Here is a 14,651-nt window from a genome sequence, read left to right on the forward strand (position 1 = left end):
AGACGATGTTTTTAATTTATTTATTTTTATACTAATTTCAGTAGTTGCCAATGGTCATAAGAGGATTTATGATGCTCCTAAGATTACCTGGTATTAATAATAATAATAATAATACTAAACCGCGCTGCATATGTCTAGAGCATTTCTTGCTGTTTAATTTCGCATTGACAGTATACACAGTTTCAGCTTTTAACATGATCGACCGTGTGGCATTCGGGCATTGACGCCATCGCGAACATATTATTTAAATATGAACTCGTCCTCGGTAGTATAGTGGTAAGTATCCCCGCCTGTCACGCGGGAGACCGGGGTTCGATTCCCCGCCGGGGAGGTTCTTTTTATCTTGTCAATGTTTCGTTTCATGTCAGTAGCGTTCGCGGGACTGTCCGGGAATACAGATTTACGCCCGGTTAGCTCAGTCGGTAGAGCATCAGACTTTTAATCTGAGGGTCGCGGGTTCGAGTCCCTCATCGGGCGTAACAATTATTTGGTACGATGGTGAACTAACTTTCACCACAATGTCTTGTCGAAAGAGGATGAATAACGTAACATTTGCGGAGTGGCAAAGGCGAAGCAAACTTGATGGGGAACTAGCTCAGATGGTAGAGCGCTAGCTTAGCATGCGAGAGGTACCGGGATCGATGCCCGGGTTCTCCAATGCCTTTTCCATAGGCGTAAAATAAATGAAATTTGCGCAGAGCAATTTGCAGCAGCGTTCGTGTCATGTCGGGATGGCCGAGCGGTCTAAGGCTTCAGACTCAAGACAAAATGTTCTTCCACTCATCGCGTGGAGAATTCTGGTCCTCGAATGAGGGCGTGGGTTCGAATCCCACTTCCGACAACTTTTCCCTGCCACACAAAATTTTAGGCCTAAAATGCAAGTCCACCGAGCCGGATTTGAACCAGCGACCTAAGGATGCCTGAGTGGTATAAGTTCGTCTACAGTCCTCCGCTCTACCAACTGAGCTATCGGTGGATGTAGCATCGTACAGTTCTTGTGCAGGACTATGCAGGTCATGTCACGTTTGTAGTATGACGTGGTTTTTAAAATGATGCGATAGCTCGCACGTAGCAGAGGGTGGTTTCGATCCACCGACCTCTGGGTTATGGGCCCAGCACGCTTCCTCTGCGCCACTCTGCTGAAGGTAGGTAAGCTGAAATGTGTCTGATGTAAGGTGTAGTTTAGTATTGCGAACAGCACTCGAACTATGACCTTTTTACCATTTCCAGGGGGATTAGCTCACATGGTAGAGCGCTCGCTTTGCATGCGAGAGGTACCGGGATCGATGCCCGGATCCTCCAAGACGATGTTTTTAATTTATTTATTTTTATACTAATTTCAGTAGTTGCCAATGGTCATAAGAGGATTTATGATGCTTCTAAGATTACCTGGTATTAATAATAATAATAATAATACTAAACCGCGCTGCATATGTCTAGAGCATTTCTTGCTGTTTAATTTCGCATTGACAGTATACACAGTTTCAGCTTTTAACATGATCGACCGTGTGGCATTCGGGCATTGACGCCATCGCGAACATATTATTTAAATATGAACTCGTCCTCGGTAGTATAGTGGTAAGTATCCCCGCCTGTCACGCGGGAGACCGGGGTTCGATTCCCCGCCGGGGAGGTTCTTTTTATCTTGTCAATGTTTCGTTTCACGTCAGTGGCGTTTGCGGGACTGTCCGGGAATACAGATTTACGCCCGGTTAGCTCAGTCGGTAGAGCATCAGACTTTTAATCTGAGGGTCGCGGGTTCGAGTCCCTCATCGGGCGTAACAATTATTTGGTACGATGGTGAACTAACTTTCACCACAATGTCTTGTCGAAAGAGGATGAATAACGTAACATTTGCGGAGTGGCAAAGGCGAAGCAAACTTGATGGGGAACTAGCTCAGATGGTAGAGCGCTCGCTTAGCATGCGAGAGGTACCGGGATCGATGCCAGGGTTCTCCAATGCCTTTTCCATAGGCGTAAAATAAATGAAATTTGCGCAGAGCAATTTGCAGCAGCGTTCGTGTCATGTCGGGATGGCCGAGCGGTCTAAGGCGCCAGACTCAAGACAAAATGTTCTTCCACTCATCGCGTGGAGAATTCTGGTCCTCGAATGTGGGCGTGGGTTTGAATCCCACTTCCGACAACTTTTCCCTGCCACACAAAATTTTAGGCCTAAAATGCAAGTCCACCGAGCCGGATTTGAACCAGCGACCTAAGGATGCCTGAGTGGTATAAGTTCGTCTACAGTCCTCCGCTCTACCAACTGAGCTATCGGTGGATGTAGCATCGTACAGTTCTTGTGCAGGACTATGCAGGTCATGTCACGTTTGTAGTATGACGTGGTTTTTAAAGTGATGCCATAGCTCGCACGTAGCAGAGGGTGGTTTCGATCCACCAACCTCTGGGTTATGGGCCCAGCACGCTTCCTCTGCGCCACTCTGCTGAAGGTAGGTAAGCTGAAATGTGTCTGATGTAAGGTGTAGTTTAGTATTGCGAACAGCACTCGAACTATGACCTTTTTACCATTTCCAGGGGGATTAGCTCACATGGTAGAGCGCTCGCTTTGCATGCGAGAGGTACCGGGATCGATGCCCGGATCCTCCAAGACGATGTTTTTAATTTATTTATTTTTATACTAATTTCAGTAGTTGCCAATGGTCATAAGAGGATTTATGATGCTCCTAAGATTACCTGGTATTAATAATAATAATAATAATACTAAACCGCGCTGCATATGTCTAGAGCATTTCTTGCTGTTTAATTTCGCATTGACAGTATACACAGTTTCAGCTTTTAACATGATCGACCGTGTGGCATTCGGGCATTGACGCCATCGCGAACATATTATTTAAATATGAACTCGTCCTCGGTAGTATAGTGGTAAGTATCCCCGCCTGTCACGCGGGAGACCGGGGTTCGATTCCCCGCCGGGGAGGTTCTTTTTATCTTGTCAATGTTTCGTTTCATGTCAGTAGCGTTCGCGGGACTGTCCGGGAATACAGATTTACGCCCGGTTAGCTCAGTCGGTAGAGCATCAGACTTTTAATCTGAGGGTCGCGGGTTCGAGTCCCTCATCGGGCGTAACAATTATTTGGTACGATGGTGAACTAACTTTCACCACAATGTCTTGTCGAAAGAGGATGAATAACGTAACATTTGCGGAGTGGCAAAGGCGAAGCAAACTTGATGGGGAACTAGCTCAGATGGTAGAGCGCTAGCTTAGCATGCGAGAGGTACCGGGATCGATGCCCGGGTTCTCCAATGCCTTTTCCATAGGCGTAAAATAAATGAAATTTGCGCAGAGCAATTTGCAGCAGCGTTCGTGTCATGTCGGGATGGCCGAGCGGTCTAAGGCGCCAGACTCAAGACAAAATGTTCTTCCACTCATCGCGTGGAGAATTCTGGTCCTCGAATGAGGGCGTGGGTTCGAATCCCACTTCCGACAACTTTTCCCTGCCACACAAAATTTTAGGCCTAAAATGCAAGTCCACCGAGCTGGATTTGAACCAGCGACCTAAGGATGCCTGAGTGGTATAAGTTCGTCTACAGTCCTCCGCTCTACCAACTGAGCTATCGGTGGATGTAGCATCGTACAGTTCTTGTGCAGGACTATGCAGGTCATGTCACGTTTGTAGTATGACGTGGTTTTTAAAATGATGCGATAGCTCGCACGTAGCAGAGGGTGGTTTCGATCCACCGACCTCTGGGTTATGGGCCCAGCACGCTTCCTCTGCGCCACTCTGCTGAAGGTAGGTAAGCTGAAATGTGTCTGATGTAAGGTGTAGTTTAGTATTGCGAACAGCACTCGAACTATGACCTTTTTACCATTTCCAGGGGGATTAGCTCACATGGTAGAGCGCTCGCTTTGCATGCGAGAGGTACCGGGATCGATGCCCGGATCCTCCAAGACGATGTTTTTAATTTATTTATTTTTATACTAATTTCAGTAGTTGCCAATGGTCATAAGAGGATTTATGATGCTTCTAAGATTACCTGGTATTAATAATAATAATAATAATAATAATACTAAACCGCGCTGCATATGTCTAGAGCATTTCTTGCTGTTTAATTTCGCATTGACAGTATACACAGTTTCAGCTTTTAACATGATCGACCGTGTGGCATTCGGGCATTGACGCCATCGCGAACATATTATTTAAATATGAACTCGTCCTCGGTAGTATAGTGGTAAGTATCCCCGCCTGTCACGCGGGAGACCGGGGTTCGATTCCCCGCCGGGGAGGTTCATTTTATCTTGTCAATGTTTCGTTTCACGTCAGTAGCGTTTGCGGGACTGTCCGGGAATACAGATTTACGCCCGGTTAGCTCAGTCGGTAGAGCATCAGACTTTTAATCTGAGGGTCGCGGGTTCGAGTCCCTCATCGGGCGTAACAATTATTTGGTACGATGGTGAACTAACTTTCACCACAATGTCTTGTCGAAAGAGGATGAATAACGTAACATTTGCGGAGTGGCAAAGGCGAAGCAAACTTGATGGGGAACTAGCTCAGATGGTAGAGCGCTCGCTTAGCATGCGAGAGGTACCGGGATCGATGCCAGGGTTCTCCAATGCCTTTTCCATAGGCGTAAAATAAATGAAATTTGCGCAGAGCAATTTGCAGCAGCGTTCGTGTCATGTCGGGATGGCCGAGCGGTCTAAGGCGCCAGACTCAAGACAAAATGTTCTTCCACTCATCGCGTGGAGAATTCTGGTCCTCGAATGTGGGCGTGGGTTTGAATCCCACTTCCGACAACTTTTCCCTGCCACACAAAATTTTAGGCCTAAAATGCAAGTCCACCGAGCCGGATTTGAACCAGCGACCTAAGGATGCCTGAGTGGTATAAGTTCGTCTACAGTCCTCCGCTCTACCAACTGAGCTATCGGTGGATGTAGCATCGTACAGTTCTTGTGCAGGACTATGCAGGTCATGTCACGTTTGTAGTATGACGTGGTTTTTAAAGTGATGCCATAGCTCGCACGTAGCAGAGGGTGGTTTCGATCCACCAACCTCTGGGTTATGGGCCCAGCACGCTTCCTCTGCGCCACTCTGCTGAAGGTAGGTAAGCTGAAATGTGTCTGATGTAAGGTGTAGTTTAGTATTGCGAACAGCACTCGAACTATGACCTTTTTACCATTTCCAGGGGGATTAGCTCACATGGTAGAGCGCTCGCTTTGCATGCGAGAGGTACCGGGATCGATGCCCGGATCCTCCAAGACGATGTTTTTAATTTATTTATTTTTATACTAATTTCAGTAGTTGCCAATGGTCATAAGAGGATTTATGATGCTCCTAAGATTACCTGGTATTAATAATAATAATAATAATACTAAACCGCGCTGCATATGTCTAGAGCATTTCTTGCTGTTTAATTTCGCATTGACAGTATACACAGTTTCAGCTTTTAACATGATCGACCGTGTGGCATTTGGGCATTGACGCCATCGCGAACATATTATTTAAATATGAACTCGTCCTCGGTAGTATAGTGGTAAGTATCCCCGCCTGTCACGCGGGAGACCGGGGTTCGATTCCCCGCCGGGGAGGTTCATTTTATCTTGTCAATGTTTCGTTTCACGTCAGTAGCGTTCGCGGGACTGTCCGGGAATACAGATTTACGCCCGGTTAGCTCAGTCGGTAGAGCATCAGACTTTTAATCTGAGGGTCGCGGGTTCGAGTCCCTCATCGGGCGTAACAATTATTTGGTACGATGGTGAACTAACTTTCACCACAATGTCTTGTCGAAAGAGGATGAATAACGTAACATTTGCGGAGTGGCAAAGGCGAAGCAAACTTGATGGGGAACTAGCTCAGATGGTAGAGCGCTCGCTTAGCATGCGAGAGGTACCGGGATCGATGCCCGGGTTCTCCAATGCCTTTTCCATAGGCGTAAAATAAATGAAATTTGCGCAGAGCAATTTGCAGCAGCGTTCGTGTCATGTCGGGATGGCCGAGCGGTCTAAGGCGCCAGACTCAAGACAAAATGTTCTTCCACTCATCGCGTGGAGAATTCTGGTCCTCGAATGAGGGCGTGGGTTCGAATCCCACTTCCGACAACTTTTCCCTGCCACACAAAATTTTAGGCCTAAAATGCAAGTCCACCGAGCCGGATTTGAACCAGCGACCTAAGGATGCCTGAGTGGTATAAGTTCGTCTACAGTCCTCCGCTCTACCAACTGAGCTATCGGTGGATGTAGCATCGTACAGTTCTTGTGCAGGACTATGCAGGTCATGTCACGTTTGTAGTATGACGTGGTTTTTAAAATGATGCGATAGCTCGCACGTAGCAGAGGGTGGTTTCGATCCACCGACCTCTGGGTTATGGGCCCAGCACGCTTCCTCTGCGCCACTCTGCTGAAGGTAGGTAAGCTGAAATGTGTCTGATGTAAGGTGTAGTTTAGTATTGCGAACAGCACTCAAACTATGACCTTTTTACCATTTCCAGGGGGATTAGCTCACATGGTAGAGCGCTCGCTTTGCATGCGAGAGGTACCGGGATCGATGCCCGGATCCTCCAAGACGATGTTTTTAATTTATTTATTTTTATACTAATTTCAGTAGTTGCCAATGGTCATAAGAGGATTTATGATGCTCCTAAGATTACCTGGTATTAATAATAATAATAATAATACTAAACCGCGCTGCATATGTCTAGAGCATTTCTTGCTGTTTAATTTCGCATTGACAGTATACACAGTTTCAGCTTTTAACATGATCGACCGTGTGGCATTCGGGCATTGACGCCATCGCGAACATATTATTTAAATATGAACTCGTCCTCGGTAGTATAGTAGTAAGTATCCCCGCCTGTCACGCGGGAGACCGGGGTTCGATTCCCCGCCGGGGAGGTTCTTTTTATCTTGTCAATGTTTCGTTTCATGTCAGTAGCGTTCGCGGGACTGTCCGGGAATACAGATTTACGCCCGGTTAGCTCAGTCGGTAGAGCATCAGACTTTTAATCTGAGGGTCGCGGGTTCGAGTCCCTCATCGGGCGTAACAATTATTTGGTACGATGGTGAACTAACTTTCACCACAATGTCTTGTCGAAAGAGGATGAATAACGTAACATTTGCGGAGTGGCAAAGGCGAAGCAAACTTGATGGGGAACTAGCTCAGATGGTAGAGCGCTAGCTTAGCATGCGAGAGGTACCGGGATCGATGCCCGGGTTCTCCAATGCCTTTTCCATAGGCGTAAAATAAATGAAATTTGCGCAGAGCAATTTGCAGCAGCGTTCGTGTCATGTCGGGATGGCCGAGCGGTCTAAGGCGCCAGACTCAAGACAAAATGTTCTTCCACTCATCGCGTGGAGAATTCTGGTCCTCGAATGAGGGCGTGGGTTCGAATCCCACTTCCGACAACTTTTCCCTGCCACACAAAATTTTAGGCCTAAAATGCAAGTCCACCGAGCCGGATTTGAACCAGCGACCTAAGGATGCCTGAGTGGTATAAGTTCGTCTACAGTCCTCCGCTCTACCAACTGAGCTATCGGTGGATGTAGCATCGTACAGTTCTTGTGCAGGACTATGCAGGTCATGTCACGTTTGTAGTATGACGTGGTTTTTAAAATGATGCGATAGCTCGCACGTAGCAGAGGGTGGTTTCGATCCACCGACCTCTGGGTTATGGACCCAGCACGCTTCCTCTGCGCCACTCTGCTGAAGGTAGGTAAGCTGAAATGTGTCTGATGTAAGGTGTAGTTTAGTATTGCGAACAGCACTCGAACTATGACCTTTTTACCAATTCCAGGGGGATTAGCTCACATGGTAGAGCGCTCGCTTTGCATGCGAGAGGTACCGGGATCGATGCCCGGATCCTCCAAGACGATGTTTTTAATTTATTTATTTTTATACTAATTTCAGTAGTTGCCAATGGTCATAAGAGGATTTATGATGCTTCTAAGATTACCTGGTATTAATAATAATAATAATAATACTAAACCGCGCTGCATATGTCTAGAGCATTTCTTGCTGTTTAATTTCGCATTGACAGTATACACAGTTTCAGCTTTTAACATGATCGACCGTGTGGCATTCGGGCATTGACGCCATCGCGAACATATTATTTAAATATGAACTCGTCCTCGGTAGTATAGTGGTAAGTATCCCCGCCTGTCACGCGGGAGACCGGGGTTCGACTCCCCGCCGGGGAGGTTCTTTTTATCTTGTCAATGTTTCGTTTCACGTCAGTAGCGTTTGCGGGACTGTCCGGGAATACAGATTTACGCCCGGTTAGCTCAGTCGGTAGAGCATCAGACTTTTAATCTGAGGGTCGCGGGTTCGAGTCCCTCATCGGGCGTAACAATTATTTGGTACGATGGTGAACTAACTTTCACCACAATGTCTTGTCGAAAGAGGATGAATAACGTAACATTTGCGGAGTGGCAAAGGCGAAGCAAACTTGATGGGGAACTAGCTCAGATGGTAGAGCGCTCGCTTAGCATGCGAGAGGTACCGGGATCGATGCCCGGGTTCTCCAATGCCTTTTCCATAGGCGTAAAATAAATGAAATTTGCGCAGAGCAATTTGCAGCAGCGTTCGTGTCATGTCGGGATGGCCGAGCGGTCTAAGGCGCCAGACTCAAGACAAAATGTTCTTCCACTCATCGCGTGGAGAATTCTGGTCCTCGAATGAGGGCGTGGGTTTGAATCCCACTTCCGACAACTTTTCCCTGCCACACAAAATTTTAGGCCTAAAATGCAAGTCCACCGAGCCGGATTTGAACCAGCGACCTAAGGATGCCTGAGTGGTATAAGTTCGTCTACAGTCCTCCGCTCTACCAACTGAGCTATCGGTGGATGTAGCATCGTACAGTTCTTGTGCAGGACTATGCAGGTCATGTCACGTTTGTAGTATGACGTGGTTTTTAAAATGATGCGATAGCTCGCACGTAGCAGAGGGTGGTTTCGATCCACCGACCTCTGGGCTATGGGCCCAGCACGCTTCCTCTGCGCCACTCTGCTGAAGGTAGGTAAGCTGAAATGTGTCTGATGTAAGGTGTAGTTTAGTATTGCGAACAGCACTCGAACTATGACCTTTTTACCATTTCCAGGGGCATTAGCTCACATGGTAGAGCGCTCGCTTTGCATGCGAGAGGTACCGGGATCGATGCCCGGATCCTCCAAGACGATGTTTTTAATTTATTTATTTTTATACTAATTTCAGTAGTTGCCAATGGTCATAAGAGGATTTATGATGCTCCTAAGATTACCTGGTATTAATAATAATAATAATAATACTAAACCGCGCTGCATATGTCTAGAGCATTTCTTGCTGTTTAATTTCGCATTGACAGTATACACAGTTTCAGCTTTTAACATGATCGACCGTGTGGCATTCGGGCATTGACGCCATCGCGAACATATTATTTAAATATGAACTCGTCCTCGGTAGTATAGTGGTAAGTATCCCCGCCTGTCACGCGGGAGACCGGGGTTCGATTCCCCGCCGGGGAGGTTCTTTTTATCTTGTCAATGTTTCGTTTCACGTCAGTAGCGTTCGCGGGACTGTCCGGGAATACAGATTTACGCCCAGTTAGCTCAGTCGGTAGAGCATCAGTCTTTTAATCTGAGGGTCGCGGGTTCGAATCCCTCATCGGGCGTAACAATTATTTGGTACGATGGTGAACTAACTTTCACCACAATGTCTTGTCGAAAGAGGATGAATAACGTAACATTTGCGGAGTGGCAAAGGCGAAGCAAACTTGATGGGGAACTAGCTCAGATGGTAGAGCGCTCGCTTAGCATGCGAGAGGTACCGGGATCGATGCCCGGGTTCTCCAATGCCTTTTCCATAGGCGTAAAATAAATGAAATTTGCGCAGAGCAATTTGCAGCAGCGTTCGTGTCATGTCGGGATGGCCGAGCGGTCTAAGGCGCCAGACGGGGTTCGATTCCCCGCCGGGGAGGTTCTTTTTATCTTGTCAATGTTTCGTTTCACGTCAGTAGCGTTCGCGGGACTGTCCGGGAATACAGATTTACGCCCGGTTAGCTCAGTTGGTAGAGCATCAGACTTTTAATCTGAGGGTCGCGGGTTCGAGTCCCTCATCGGGCGTAACAATTATTTGGTACGATGGTGAACTAACTTTCACCACAATGTCTTGTCGAAAGAGGATGAATAACGTAACATTTGCGGAGTGGCAAAGGCGAAGCAAACTTGATGGGGAACTAGCTCAGATGGTAGAGCGCTCGCTTAGCATGCGAGAGGTACCGGGATCGATGCCCGGGTTCTCCAATGCCTTTTCCATAGGCGTAAAATAAATGAAATTTGCGCAGAGCAATTTGCAGCAGCGTTCGTGTCATGTCGGGATGGCTGAGCGGTCTAAGGCGCCAGACTCAAGACAAAATGTTCTTCCACTCATCGCGTGGAGAATTCTGGTCCTCGAATGAGGGCGTGGGTTCGAATCCCACTTCCGACAACTTTTCCCTGCCACACAAAATTTTAGGCCTAAAATGCAAGTCCACCGAGCCGGATTTGAACCAGCGACCTAAGGATGCCTGAGTGGTATAAGTTCGTCTACAGTCCTCCGCTCTACCAACTGAGCTATCGGTGGATGTAGCATCGTACAGTTCTTGTGCAGGACTATGCAGGTCATGTCACGTTTGTAGTATGACGTGGTTTTTAAAATGATGCGATAGCTCGCACGTAGCAGAGGGTGGTTTCGATCCACCGACCTCTGGGCTATGGGCCCAGCACGCTTCCTCTGCGCCACTCTGCTGAAGGTAGGTAAGCTGAAATGTGTCTGATGTAAGGTGTAGTTTAGTATTGCGAACAGCACTCGAACTATGACCTTTTTACCATTTCCAGGGGGATTAGCTCACATGGTAGAGCGCTCGCTTTGCATGCGAGAGGTACCGGGATCGATGCCCGGATCCTCCAAGACGATGTTTTTAATTTATTTATTTTTATACTAATTTTAGTAGTTGCCAATGGTCATAAGAGGATTTATGATGCTCCTAAGATTACCTGGTATTAATAATAATAATAATAATACTAAACCGCGCTGCATATGTCTAGAGCATTTCTTGCTGTTTAATTTCGCATTGACAGTATACACAGTTTCAGCTTTTAACATGATCGACCGTGTGGCATTCGGGCATTGACGCCATCGCGAACATATTATTTAAACATGAACTCGTCCTCGGTAGTATAGTGGTAAGTATCCCCGCCTGTCACGCGGGAGACCGGGGTTCGATTCCCCGCCGGGGAGGTTCTTTTTATCTTGTCAATGTTTCGTTTCACGTCAGTAGCGTTCGCGGGACTGTCCGGGAATACAGATTTACGCCCGGTTAGCTCAGTCGGTAGAGCATCAGACTTTTAATCTGAGGGTCGCGGGTTCGAGTCCCTCATCGGGCGTAACAATTATTTGGTACGATGGTGAACTAACTTTCACCACAATGTCTTGTCGAAAGAGGATGAATAACGTAACATTTGCGGAGTGGCAAAGGCGAAGCAAACTTGATGGGGAACTAGCTCAGATGGTAGAGCGCTCGCTTAGCATGCGAGAGGTACCGGGATCGATGCCCGGGTTCTCCAATGCCTTTTCCATAGGCGTAAAATAAATGAAATTTGCGCAGAGCAATTTGCAGCAGCGTTCGTGTCATGTCGGGATGGCCGAGCGGTCTAAGGCGCCAGACTCAAGACAAAATGTTCTTCCACTCATCGCGTGGAGAATTCTGGTCCTCGAATGAGGGCGTGGGTTCGAATCCCACTTCCGACAACTTTTCCCTGCCACACAAAATTTTAGGCCTAAAATGCAAGTCCACCGAGCCGGATTTGAACCAGCGACCTAAGGATGCCTGAGTGGTATAAGTTCGTCTACAGTCCTCCGCTCTACCAACTGAGCTATCGGTGGATGTAGCATCGTACAGTTCTTGTGCAGGACTATGCAGGTCATGTCACGTTTGTAGTATGACGTGGTTTTTAAAATGATGCGATAGCTCGCACGTAGCAGAGGGTGGTTTCGATCCACCGACCTCTGGGTTATGGGCCCAGCACGCTTCCTCTGCGCCACTCTGCTGAAGGTAGGTAAGCTGAAATGTGTCTGATGTAAGGTGTAGTTTAGTATTGCGAACATCACTCGAACTATGACCTTTTTACCATTTCCAGGGGGATTAGCTCACATGGTAGAGCGCTCGCTTTGCATGCGAGAGGTACCGGGATCGATGCCCGGATCCTCCAAGACGATGTTTTTTATTTATTTTTATACTAATTTCAGTAGTTGCCAATGGTCATAAGAGGATTTATGATGCTCCTAAGATTACCTGGTATTAATAATAATAATAATAATACTAAACCGCGCTGCATATGTCTAGAGCATTTCTTGCTGTTTAATTTCGCATTGACAGTATACACAGTTTCAGCTTTTAACATGATCGACCGTGTGGCATTCGGGCATTGACGCCATCGCGAACATATTATTTAAATATGAACTCGTCCTCGGTAGTATAGTGGTAAGTATCCCCGCCTGTCACGTGGGAGACCGGGGTTCGATTCCCCGCCGGGGAGGTTCTTTTTATCTTGTCAATGTTTCGTTTCACGTCAGTAGCGTTCGCGGGACTGTCCGGGAATACAGATTTACGCCCGGTTAGCTCAGTCGGTAGAGCATCAGACTTTTAATCTGAGGGTCGCGGGTTCGAGTCCCTCATCGGGCGTAACAATTATTTGGTACGATGGTGAACTAACTTTCACCACAATGTCTTGTCGAAAGAGGATGAATAACGTAACATTTGCGGAGTGGCAAAGGCGAAGCAAACTTGATGGGGAACTAGCTCAGATGGTAGAGCGCTCGCTTAGCATGCGAGAGGTACCGGGATCGATGCCCGGGTTCTCCAATACCTTTTCCATAGGCGTAAAATAAATAAAATTTGCGCAGAGCAATTTGCAGCAGCGTTCGTGTCATGTCGGGATGGCCGAGCGGTCTATAGCGCCAGACTCAAGACAAAATGTTCTTCCACTCATTGCGTGGAGAATTCTGGTCCTCGAATGAGGGCGTGGGTTCGAATCCCACTTCCGACAACTTTTCCCTGCCACACAAAATTTTAGGCCTAAAATGCAAGTCCACCGAGCCGGATTTGAACCAGCGACCTAAGGATGCCTGAGTGGTATAAGTTCGTCTACAGTCCTCCGCTCTACCAACTGAGCTATCGGTGGATGTAGCATCGTACAGTTCTTGTGCAGGACTATGCAGGTCATGTCACGTTTGTAGTATGACGTGGTTTTTAAAATGACGCGATAGCTCGCACGTAGCAGAGGGTGGTTTCGATCCACCGACCTCTGGGTTATGGGCCCAGCACGCTTCCTCTGCGCCACTCTGCTGAAGGTAGGTAAGCTGAAATGTGTCTGATGTAAGGTGTAGTTTAGTATTGCGAACAGCACTCGAACTATGACCTTTTTACCATTTCCAGGGGGATTAGCTCACATGGTAGAGCGCTCGCTTTGCATGCGAGAGGTACCGGGATCGATGCCCGGATCCTCCAAGCCGATGTTTTTAATTTATTTATTTTTATACTAATTTCAGTAGTTGCCAATGGTCATAAGAGGATTTATGATGCTCCTAAGATTACCTGGTATTAATAATAATAATAATAATACTAAACCGCGCTGCATATGTCTAGAGCATTTCTTGCTGTTTAATTTCGCATTGACAGTATACACAGTTTCAGCTTTTAACATGATCGACCGTGTGGCATTCGGGCATTGACGCCGTCGCGAACATATTATTTAAATATGAACTCGTCCTCGGTAGTATAGTGGTAAGTATCCCCGCCTGTCACGCGGGAGACCGGGGTTCGATTCCCCGCCGGGGAGGTTCTTTTTATCTTGTCAATGTTTCGTTTCACGTCAGTAGCGTTCGCGGGACTGTCCGGGAATACAGATTTACGCCCGGTTAGCTCAGTCGGTAGAGCATCAGACTTTTAATCTGAGGGTCGCGGGTTCGAGTCCCTCATCGGGCGTAACAATTATTTGGTACGATGGTGAACTAACTTTCACCACAATGTCTTGTCGAAAGAGGATGAATAACGTAACATTTGCGGAGTGGCAAAGGCGAAGCAAACTTGATGGGGAACTAGCTCAGATGGTAGAGCGCTCGCTTAGCATGCGAGAGGTACCGGGATCGATGCCCGGGTTCTCCAATACCTTTTCCATAGGCGTAAAATAAATAAAATTTGCGCAGAGCAATTTGCAGCAGCGTTCGTGTCATGTCGGGATGGCCGAGCGGTCTATAGCGCCAGACTCAAGACAAAATGTTCTTCCACTCATTGCGTGGAGAATTCTGGTCCTCGAATGAGGGCGTGGGTTCGAATCCCACTTCCGACAACTTTTCCCTGCCACACAAAATTTTAGGCCTAAAATGCAAGTCCACCGAGCCGGATTTGAACCAGCGACCTAAGGATGCCTGAGTGGTATAAGTTCGTCTACAGTCCTCCGCTCTACCAACTGAGCTATCGGTGGATGTAGCATCGTACAGTTCTTGTGCAGGACTATGCAGGTCATGTCACGTTTGTAGTATGACGTGGTTTTTAAAATGACGCGATAGCTCGCACGTAGCAGAGGGTGGTTTCGATCCACCGACCTCTGGGTTATGGGCCCAGCACGCTTCCTCTGCGCCACTCTGCTGAAGGTAGGTAAGCTGAAATGTGTCTGATGTAAGGTG

General features: G+C 47.3%; 59 non-coding genes across 59 annotated transcripts; 48 read left to right on the forward strand and 11 right to left on the reverse strand.

Annotated features, from left to right (window-relative positions):
- The first annotated feature begins 259 nt into the window (after positions 1-259).
- Positions 260-331, forward strand: Trnad-guc (transfer RNA aspartic acid (anticodon GUC)). The gene has a single exon. It is a non-coding gene; the product is annotated as a tRNA-Asp (tRNA).
- Positions 332-404: 73 nt separating this feature from the next.
- Trnak-uuu (transfer RNA lysine (anticodon UUU)) lies at positions 405-477 on the forward strand. Its single transcript has one exon. It is a non-coding gene; the product is annotated as a tRNA-Lys (tRNA).
- Positions 478-725: 248 nt separating this feature from the next.
- On the forward strand, positions 726-841 carry Trnal-caa (transfer RNA leucine (anticodon CAA)). The gene is made up of 2 exons: positions 726-763; positions 796-841. It is a non-coding gene; the product is annotated as a tRNA-Leu (tRNA).
- A 41-nt stretch (positions 842-882) lies between these two features.
- Positions 883-976, reverse strand: Trnay-gua (transfer RNA tyrosine (anticodon GUA)). The gene is made up of 2 exons: positions 940-976; positions 883-918 (listed from the first exon to the last, which is right to left on the reverse strand). It is a non-coding gene; the product is annotated as a tRNA-Tyr (tRNA).
- Positions 977-1,229: 253 nt separating this feature from the next.
- On the forward strand, positions 1,230-1,302 carry Trnaa-ugc (transfer RNA alanine (anticodon UGC)). Its single transcript has one exon. It is a non-coding gene; the product is annotated as a tRNA-Ala (tRNA).
- A 259-nt stretch (positions 1,303-1,561) lies between these two features.
- On the forward strand, positions 1,562-1,633 carry Trnad-guc (transfer RNA aspartic acid (anticodon GUC)). The gene has a single exon. It is a non-coding gene; the product is annotated as a tRNA-Asp (tRNA).
- Positions 1,634-1,706: 73 nt separating this feature from the next.
- Trnak-uuu (transfer RNA lysine (anticodon UUU)) lies at positions 1,707-1,779 on the forward strand. Its single transcript has one exon. It is a non-coding gene; the product is annotated as a tRNA-Lys (tRNA).
- Positions 1,780-2,027: 248 nt separating this feature from the next.
- Trnal-caa (transfer RNA leucine (anticodon CAA)) lies at positions 2,028-2,143 on the forward strand. Its single transcript has 2 exons — positions 2,028-2,065; positions 2,098-2,143. It is a non-coding gene; the product is annotated as a tRNA-Leu (tRNA).
- Positions 2,144-2,184: 41 nt separating this feature from the next.
- Positions 2,185-2,278, reverse strand: Trnay-gua (transfer RNA tyrosine (anticodon GUA)). Its single transcript has 2 exons — positions 2,242-2,278; positions 2,185-2,220 (listed from the first exon to the last, which is right to left on the reverse strand). It is a non-coding gene; the product is annotated as a tRNA-Tyr (tRNA).
- A 253-nt stretch (positions 2,279-2,531) lies between these two features.
- Positions 2,532-2,604, forward strand: Trnaa-ugc (transfer RNA alanine (anticodon UGC)). The gene has a single exon. It is a non-coding gene; the product is annotated as a tRNA-Ala (tRNA).
- Positions 2,605-2,863: 259 nt separating this feature from the next.
- Trnad-guc (transfer RNA aspartic acid (anticodon GUC)) lies at positions 2,864-2,935 on the forward strand. Its single transcript has one exon. It is a non-coding gene; the product is annotated as a tRNA-Asp (tRNA).
- Positions 2,936-3,008: 73 nt separating this feature from the next.
- Positions 3,009-3,081, forward strand: Trnak-uuu (transfer RNA lysine (anticodon UUU)). Its single transcript has one exon. It is a non-coding gene; the product is annotated as a tRNA-Lys (tRNA).
- Positions 3,082-3,329: 248 nt separating this feature from the next.
- Positions 3,330-3,445, forward strand: Trnal-caa (transfer RNA leucine (anticodon CAA)). The gene is made up of 2 exons: positions 3,330-3,367; positions 3,400-3,445. It is a non-coding gene; the product is annotated as a tRNA-Leu (tRNA).
- A 41-nt stretch (positions 3,446-3,486) lies between these two features.
- Positions 3,487-3,580, reverse strand: Trnay-gua (transfer RNA tyrosine (anticodon GUA)). The gene is made up of 2 exons: positions 3,544-3,580; positions 3,487-3,522 (listed from the first exon to the last, which is right to left on the reverse strand). It is a non-coding gene; the product is annotated as a tRNA-Tyr (tRNA).
- Positions 3,581-3,833: 253 nt separating this feature from the next.
- On the forward strand, positions 3,834-3,906 carry Trnaa-ugc (transfer RNA alanine (anticodon UGC)). Its single transcript has one exon. It is a non-coding gene; the product is annotated as a tRNA-Ala (tRNA).
- A 265-nt stretch (positions 3,907-4,171) lies between these two features.
- Positions 4,172-4,243, forward strand: Trnad-guc (transfer RNA aspartic acid (anticodon GUC)). Its single transcript has one exon. It is a non-coding gene; the product is annotated as a tRNA-Asp (tRNA).
- A 73-nt stretch (positions 4,244-4,316) lies between these two features.
- Positions 4,317-4,389, forward strand: Trnak-uuu (transfer RNA lysine (anticodon UUU)). Its single transcript has one exon. It is a non-coding gene; the product is annotated as a tRNA-Lys (tRNA).
- A 248-nt stretch (positions 4,390-4,637) lies between these two features.
- Trnal-caa (transfer RNA leucine (anticodon CAA)) lies at positions 4,638-4,753 on the forward strand. The gene is made up of 2 exons: positions 4,638-4,675; positions 4,708-4,753. It is a non-coding gene; the product is annotated as a tRNA-Leu (tRNA).
- A 41-nt stretch (positions 4,754-4,794) lies between these two features.
- Trnay-gua (transfer RNA tyrosine (anticodon GUA)) lies at positions 4,795-4,888 on the reverse strand. Its single transcript has 2 exons — positions 4,852-4,888; positions 4,795-4,830 (listed from the first exon to the last, which is right to left on the reverse strand). It is a non-coding gene; the product is annotated as a tRNA-Tyr (tRNA).
- Positions 4,889-5,141: 253 nt separating this feature from the next.
- Trnaa-ugc (transfer RNA alanine (anticodon UGC)) lies at positions 5,142-5,214 on the forward strand. The gene has a single exon. It is a non-coding gene; the product is annotated as a tRNA-Ala (tRNA).
- A 259-nt stretch (positions 5,215-5,473) lies between these two features.
- Trnad-guc (transfer RNA aspartic acid (anticodon GUC)) lies at positions 5,474-5,545 on the forward strand. The gene has a single exon. It is a non-coding gene; the product is annotated as a tRNA-Asp (tRNA).
- Positions 5,546-5,618: 73 nt separating this feature from the next.
- On the forward strand, positions 5,619-5,691 carry Trnak-uuu (transfer RNA lysine (anticodon UUU)). Its single transcript has one exon. It is a non-coding gene; the product is annotated as a tRNA-Lys (tRNA).
- A 107-nt stretch (positions 5,692-5,798) lies between these two features.
- Trnaa-agc (transfer RNA alanine (anticodon AGC)) lies at positions 5,799-5,871 on the forward strand. The gene has a single exon. It is a non-coding gene; the product is annotated as a tRNA-Ala (tRNA).
- Positions 5,872-5,939: 68 nt separating this feature from the next.
- Trnal-caa (transfer RNA leucine (anticodon CAA)) lies at positions 5,940-6,055 on the forward strand. Its single transcript has 2 exons — positions 5,940-5,977; positions 6,010-6,055. It is a non-coding gene; the product is annotated as a tRNA-Leu (tRNA).
- A 41-nt stretch (positions 6,056-6,096) lies between these two features.
- Trnay-gua (transfer RNA tyrosine (anticodon GUA)) lies at positions 6,097-6,190 on the reverse strand. The gene is made up of 2 exons: positions 6,154-6,190; positions 6,097-6,132 (listed from the first exon to the last, which is right to left on the reverse strand). It is a non-coding gene; the product is annotated as a tRNA-Tyr (tRNA).
- Positions 6,191-6,443: 253 nt separating this feature from the next.
- On the forward strand, positions 6,444-6,516 carry Trnaa-ugc (transfer RNA alanine (anticodon UGC)). The gene has a single exon. It is a non-coding gene; the product is annotated as a tRNA-Ala (tRNA).
- Positions 6,517-6,775: 259 nt separating this feature from the next.
- Trnad-guc (transfer RNA aspartic acid (anticodon GUC)) lies at positions 6,776-6,847 on the forward strand. The gene has a single exon. It is a non-coding gene; the product is annotated as a tRNA-Asp (tRNA).
- A 73-nt stretch (positions 6,848-6,920) lies between these two features.
- Positions 6,921-6,993, forward strand: Trnak-uuu (transfer RNA lysine (anticodon UUU)). The gene has a single exon. It is a non-coding gene; the product is annotated as a tRNA-Lys (tRNA).
- A 248-nt stretch (positions 6,994-7,241) lies between these two features.
- On the forward strand, positions 7,242-7,357 carry Trnal-caa (transfer RNA leucine (anticodon CAA)). Its single transcript has 2 exons — positions 7,242-7,279; positions 7,312-7,357. It is a non-coding gene; the product is annotated as a tRNA-Leu (tRNA).
- Positions 7,358-7,398: 41 nt separating this feature from the next.
- Positions 7,399-7,492, reverse strand: Trnay-gua (transfer RNA tyrosine (anticodon GUA)). The gene is made up of 2 exons: positions 7,456-7,492; positions 7,399-7,434 (listed from the first exon to the last, which is right to left on the reverse strand). It is a non-coding gene; the product is annotated as a tRNA-Tyr (tRNA).
- A 253-nt stretch (positions 7,493-7,745) lies between these two features.
- On the forward strand, positions 7,746-7,818 carry Trnaa-ugc (transfer RNA alanine (anticodon UGC)). The gene has a single exon. It is a non-coding gene; the product is annotated as a tRNA-Ala (tRNA).
- Positions 7,819-8,077: 259 nt separating this feature from the next.
- Trnad-guc (transfer RNA aspartic acid (anticodon GUC)) lies at positions 8,078-8,149 on the forward strand. The gene has a single exon. It is a non-coding gene; the product is annotated as a tRNA-Asp (tRNA).
- Positions 8,150-8,222: 73 nt separating this feature from the next.
- Positions 8,223-8,295, forward strand: Trnak-uuu (transfer RNA lysine (anticodon UUU)). Its single transcript has one exon. It is a non-coding gene; the product is annotated as a tRNA-Lys (tRNA).
- A 107-nt stretch (positions 8,296-8,402) lies between these two features.
- On the forward strand, positions 8,403-8,475 carry Trnaa-agc (transfer RNA alanine (anticodon AGC)). The gene has a single exon. It is a non-coding gene; the product is annotated as a tRNA-Ala (tRNA).
- A 68-nt stretch (positions 8,476-8,543) lies between these two features.
- Positions 8,544-8,659, forward strand: Trnal-caa (transfer RNA leucine (anticodon CAA)). The gene is made up of 2 exons: positions 8,544-8,581; positions 8,614-8,659. It is a non-coding gene; the product is annotated as a tRNA-Leu (tRNA).
- Positions 8,660-8,700: 41 nt separating this feature from the next.
- On the reverse strand, positions 8,701-8,794 carry Trnay-gua (transfer RNA tyrosine (anticodon GUA)). Its single transcript has 2 exons — positions 8,758-8,794; positions 8,701-8,736 (listed from the first exon to the last, which is right to left on the reverse strand). It is a non-coding gene; the product is annotated as a tRNA-Tyr (tRNA).
- A 585-nt stretch (positions 8,795-9,379) lies between these two features.
- Positions 9,380-9,451, forward strand: Trnad-guc (transfer RNA aspartic acid (anticodon GUC)). The gene has a single exon. It is a non-coding gene; the product is annotated as a tRNA-Asp (tRNA).
- A 73-nt stretch (positions 9,452-9,524) lies between these two features.
- On the forward strand, positions 9,525-9,597 carry Trnak-uuu (transfer RNA lysine (anticodon UUU)). The gene has a single exon. It is a non-coding gene; the product is annotated as a tRNA-Lys (tRNA).
- Positions 9,598-9,704: 107 nt separating this feature from the next.
- On the forward strand, positions 9,705-9,777 carry Trnaa-agc (transfer RNA alanine (anticodon AGC)). The gene has a single exon. It is a non-coding gene; the product is annotated as a tRNA-Ala (tRNA).
- A 198-nt stretch (positions 9,778-9,975) lies between these two features.
- Trnak-uuu (transfer RNA lysine (anticodon UUU)) lies at positions 9,976-10,048 on the forward strand. Its single transcript has one exon. It is a non-coding gene; the product is annotated as a tRNA-Lys (tRNA).
- Positions 10,049-10,155: 107 nt separating this feature from the next.
- Trnaa-agc (transfer RNA alanine (anticodon AGC)) lies at positions 10,156-10,228 on the forward strand. Its single transcript has one exon. It is a non-coding gene; the product is annotated as a tRNA-Ala (tRNA).
- Positions 10,229-10,296: 68 nt separating this feature from the next.
- On the forward strand, positions 10,297-10,412 carry Trnal-caa (transfer RNA leucine (anticodon CAA)). Its single transcript has 2 exons — positions 10,297-10,334; positions 10,367-10,412. It is a non-coding gene; the product is annotated as a tRNA-Leu (tRNA).
- A 41-nt stretch (positions 10,413-10,453) lies between these two features.
- Trnay-gua (transfer RNA tyrosine (anticodon GUA)) lies at positions 10,454-10,547 on the reverse strand. The gene is made up of 2 exons: positions 10,511-10,547; positions 10,454-10,489 (listed from the first exon to the last, which is right to left on the reverse strand). It is a non-coding gene; the product is annotated as a tRNA-Tyr (tRNA).
- A 253-nt stretch (positions 10,548-10,800) lies between these two features.
- On the forward strand, positions 10,801-10,873 carry Trnaa-ugc (transfer RNA alanine (anticodon UGC)). The gene has a single exon. It is a non-coding gene; the product is annotated as a tRNA-Ala (tRNA).
- A 259-nt stretch (positions 10,874-11,132) lies between these two features.
- On the forward strand, positions 11,133-11,204 carry Trnad-guc (transfer RNA aspartic acid (anticodon GUC)). The gene has a single exon. It is a non-coding gene; the product is annotated as a tRNA-Asp (tRNA).
- A 73-nt stretch (positions 11,205-11,277) lies between these two features.
- Positions 11,278-11,350, forward strand: Trnak-uuu (transfer RNA lysine (anticodon UUU)). Its single transcript has one exon. It is a non-coding gene; the product is annotated as a tRNA-Lys (tRNA).
- Positions 11,351-11,457: 107 nt separating this feature from the next.
- Trnaa-agc (transfer RNA alanine (anticodon AGC)) lies at positions 11,458-11,530 on the forward strand. The gene has a single exon. It is a non-coding gene; the product is annotated as a tRNA-Ala (tRNA).
- A 68-nt stretch (positions 11,531-11,598) lies between these two features.
- On the forward strand, positions 11,599-11,714 carry Trnal-caa (transfer RNA leucine (anticodon CAA)). Its single transcript has 2 exons — positions 11,599-11,636; positions 11,669-11,714. It is a non-coding gene; the product is annotated as a tRNA-Leu (tRNA).
- Positions 11,715-11,755: 41 nt separating this feature from the next.
- Positions 11,756-11,849, reverse strand: Trnay-gua (transfer RNA tyrosine (anticodon GUA)). Its single transcript has 2 exons — positions 11,813-11,849; positions 11,756-11,791 (listed from the first exon to the last, which is right to left on the reverse strand). It is a non-coding gene; the product is annotated as a tRNA-Tyr (tRNA).
- Positions 11,850-12,102: 253 nt separating this feature from the next.
- Trnaa-ugc (transfer RNA alanine (anticodon UGC)) lies at positions 12,103-12,175 on the forward strand. Its single transcript has one exon. It is a non-coding gene; the product is annotated as a tRNA-Ala (tRNA).
- A 255-nt stretch (positions 12,176-12,430) lies between these two features.
- Positions 12,431-12,502, forward strand: Trnad-guc (transfer RNA aspartic acid (anticodon GUC)). Its single transcript has one exon. It is a non-coding gene; the product is annotated as a tRNA-Asp (tRNA).
- A 73-nt stretch (positions 12,503-12,575) lies between these two features.
- Positions 12,576-12,648, forward strand: Trnak-uuu (transfer RNA lysine (anticodon UUU)). Its single transcript has one exon. It is a non-coding gene; the product is annotated as a tRNA-Lys (tRNA).
- Positions 12,649-12,755: 107 nt separating this feature from the next.
- On the forward strand, positions 12,756-12,828 carry Trnaa-agc (transfer RNA alanine (anticodon AGC)). Its single transcript has one exon. It is a non-coding gene; the product is annotated as a tRNA-Ala (tRNA).
- Positions 12,829-13,053: 225 nt separating this feature from the next.
- Trnay-gua (transfer RNA tyrosine (anticodon GUA)) lies at positions 13,054-13,147 on the reverse strand. The gene is made up of 2 exons: positions 13,111-13,147; positions 13,054-13,089 (listed from the first exon to the last, which is right to left on the reverse strand). It is a non-coding gene; the product is annotated as a tRNA-Tyr (tRNA).
- Positions 13,148-13,400: 253 nt separating this feature from the next.
- Positions 13,401-13,473, forward strand: Trnaa-ugc (transfer RNA alanine (anticodon UGC)). Its single transcript has one exon. It is a non-coding gene; the product is annotated as a tRNA-Ala (tRNA).
- Positions 13,474-13,732: 259 nt separating this feature from the next.
- Trnad-guc (transfer RNA aspartic acid (anticodon GUC)) lies at positions 13,733-13,804 on the forward strand. Its single transcript has one exon. It is a non-coding gene; the product is annotated as a tRNA-Asp (tRNA).
- Positions 13,805-13,877: 73 nt separating this feature from the next.
- Positions 13,878-13,950, forward strand: Trnak-uuu (transfer RNA lysine (anticodon UUU)). The gene has a single exon. It is a non-coding gene; the product is annotated as a tRNA-Lys (tRNA).
- A 107-nt stretch (positions 13,951-14,057) lies between these two features.
- On the forward strand, positions 14,058-14,130 carry Trnaa-agc (transfer RNA alanine (anticodon AGC)). Its single transcript has one exon. It is a non-coding gene; the product is annotated as a tRNA-Ala (tRNA).
- Positions 14,131-14,355: 225 nt separating this feature from the next.
- Trnay-gua (transfer RNA tyrosine (anticodon GUA)) lies at positions 14,356-14,449 on the reverse strand. Its single transcript has 2 exons — positions 14,413-14,449; positions 14,356-14,391 (listed from the first exon to the last, which is right to left on the reverse strand). It is a non-coding gene; the product is annotated as a tRNA-Tyr (tRNA).
- Positions 14,450-14,651: the final 202 nt, after the last annotated feature.

The sequence above is a fragment of the Hydractinia symbiolongicarpus genome, chromosome 3 (assembly GCF_029227915.1).
Source record: "Hydractinia symbiolongicarpus strain clone_291-10 chromosome 3, HSymV2.1, whole genome shotgun sequence".
Taxonomy (NCBI): domain Eukaryota; kingdom Metazoa; phylum Cnidaria; class Hydrozoa; order Anthoathecata; family Hydractiniidae; genus Hydractinia; species Hydractinia symbiolongicarpus.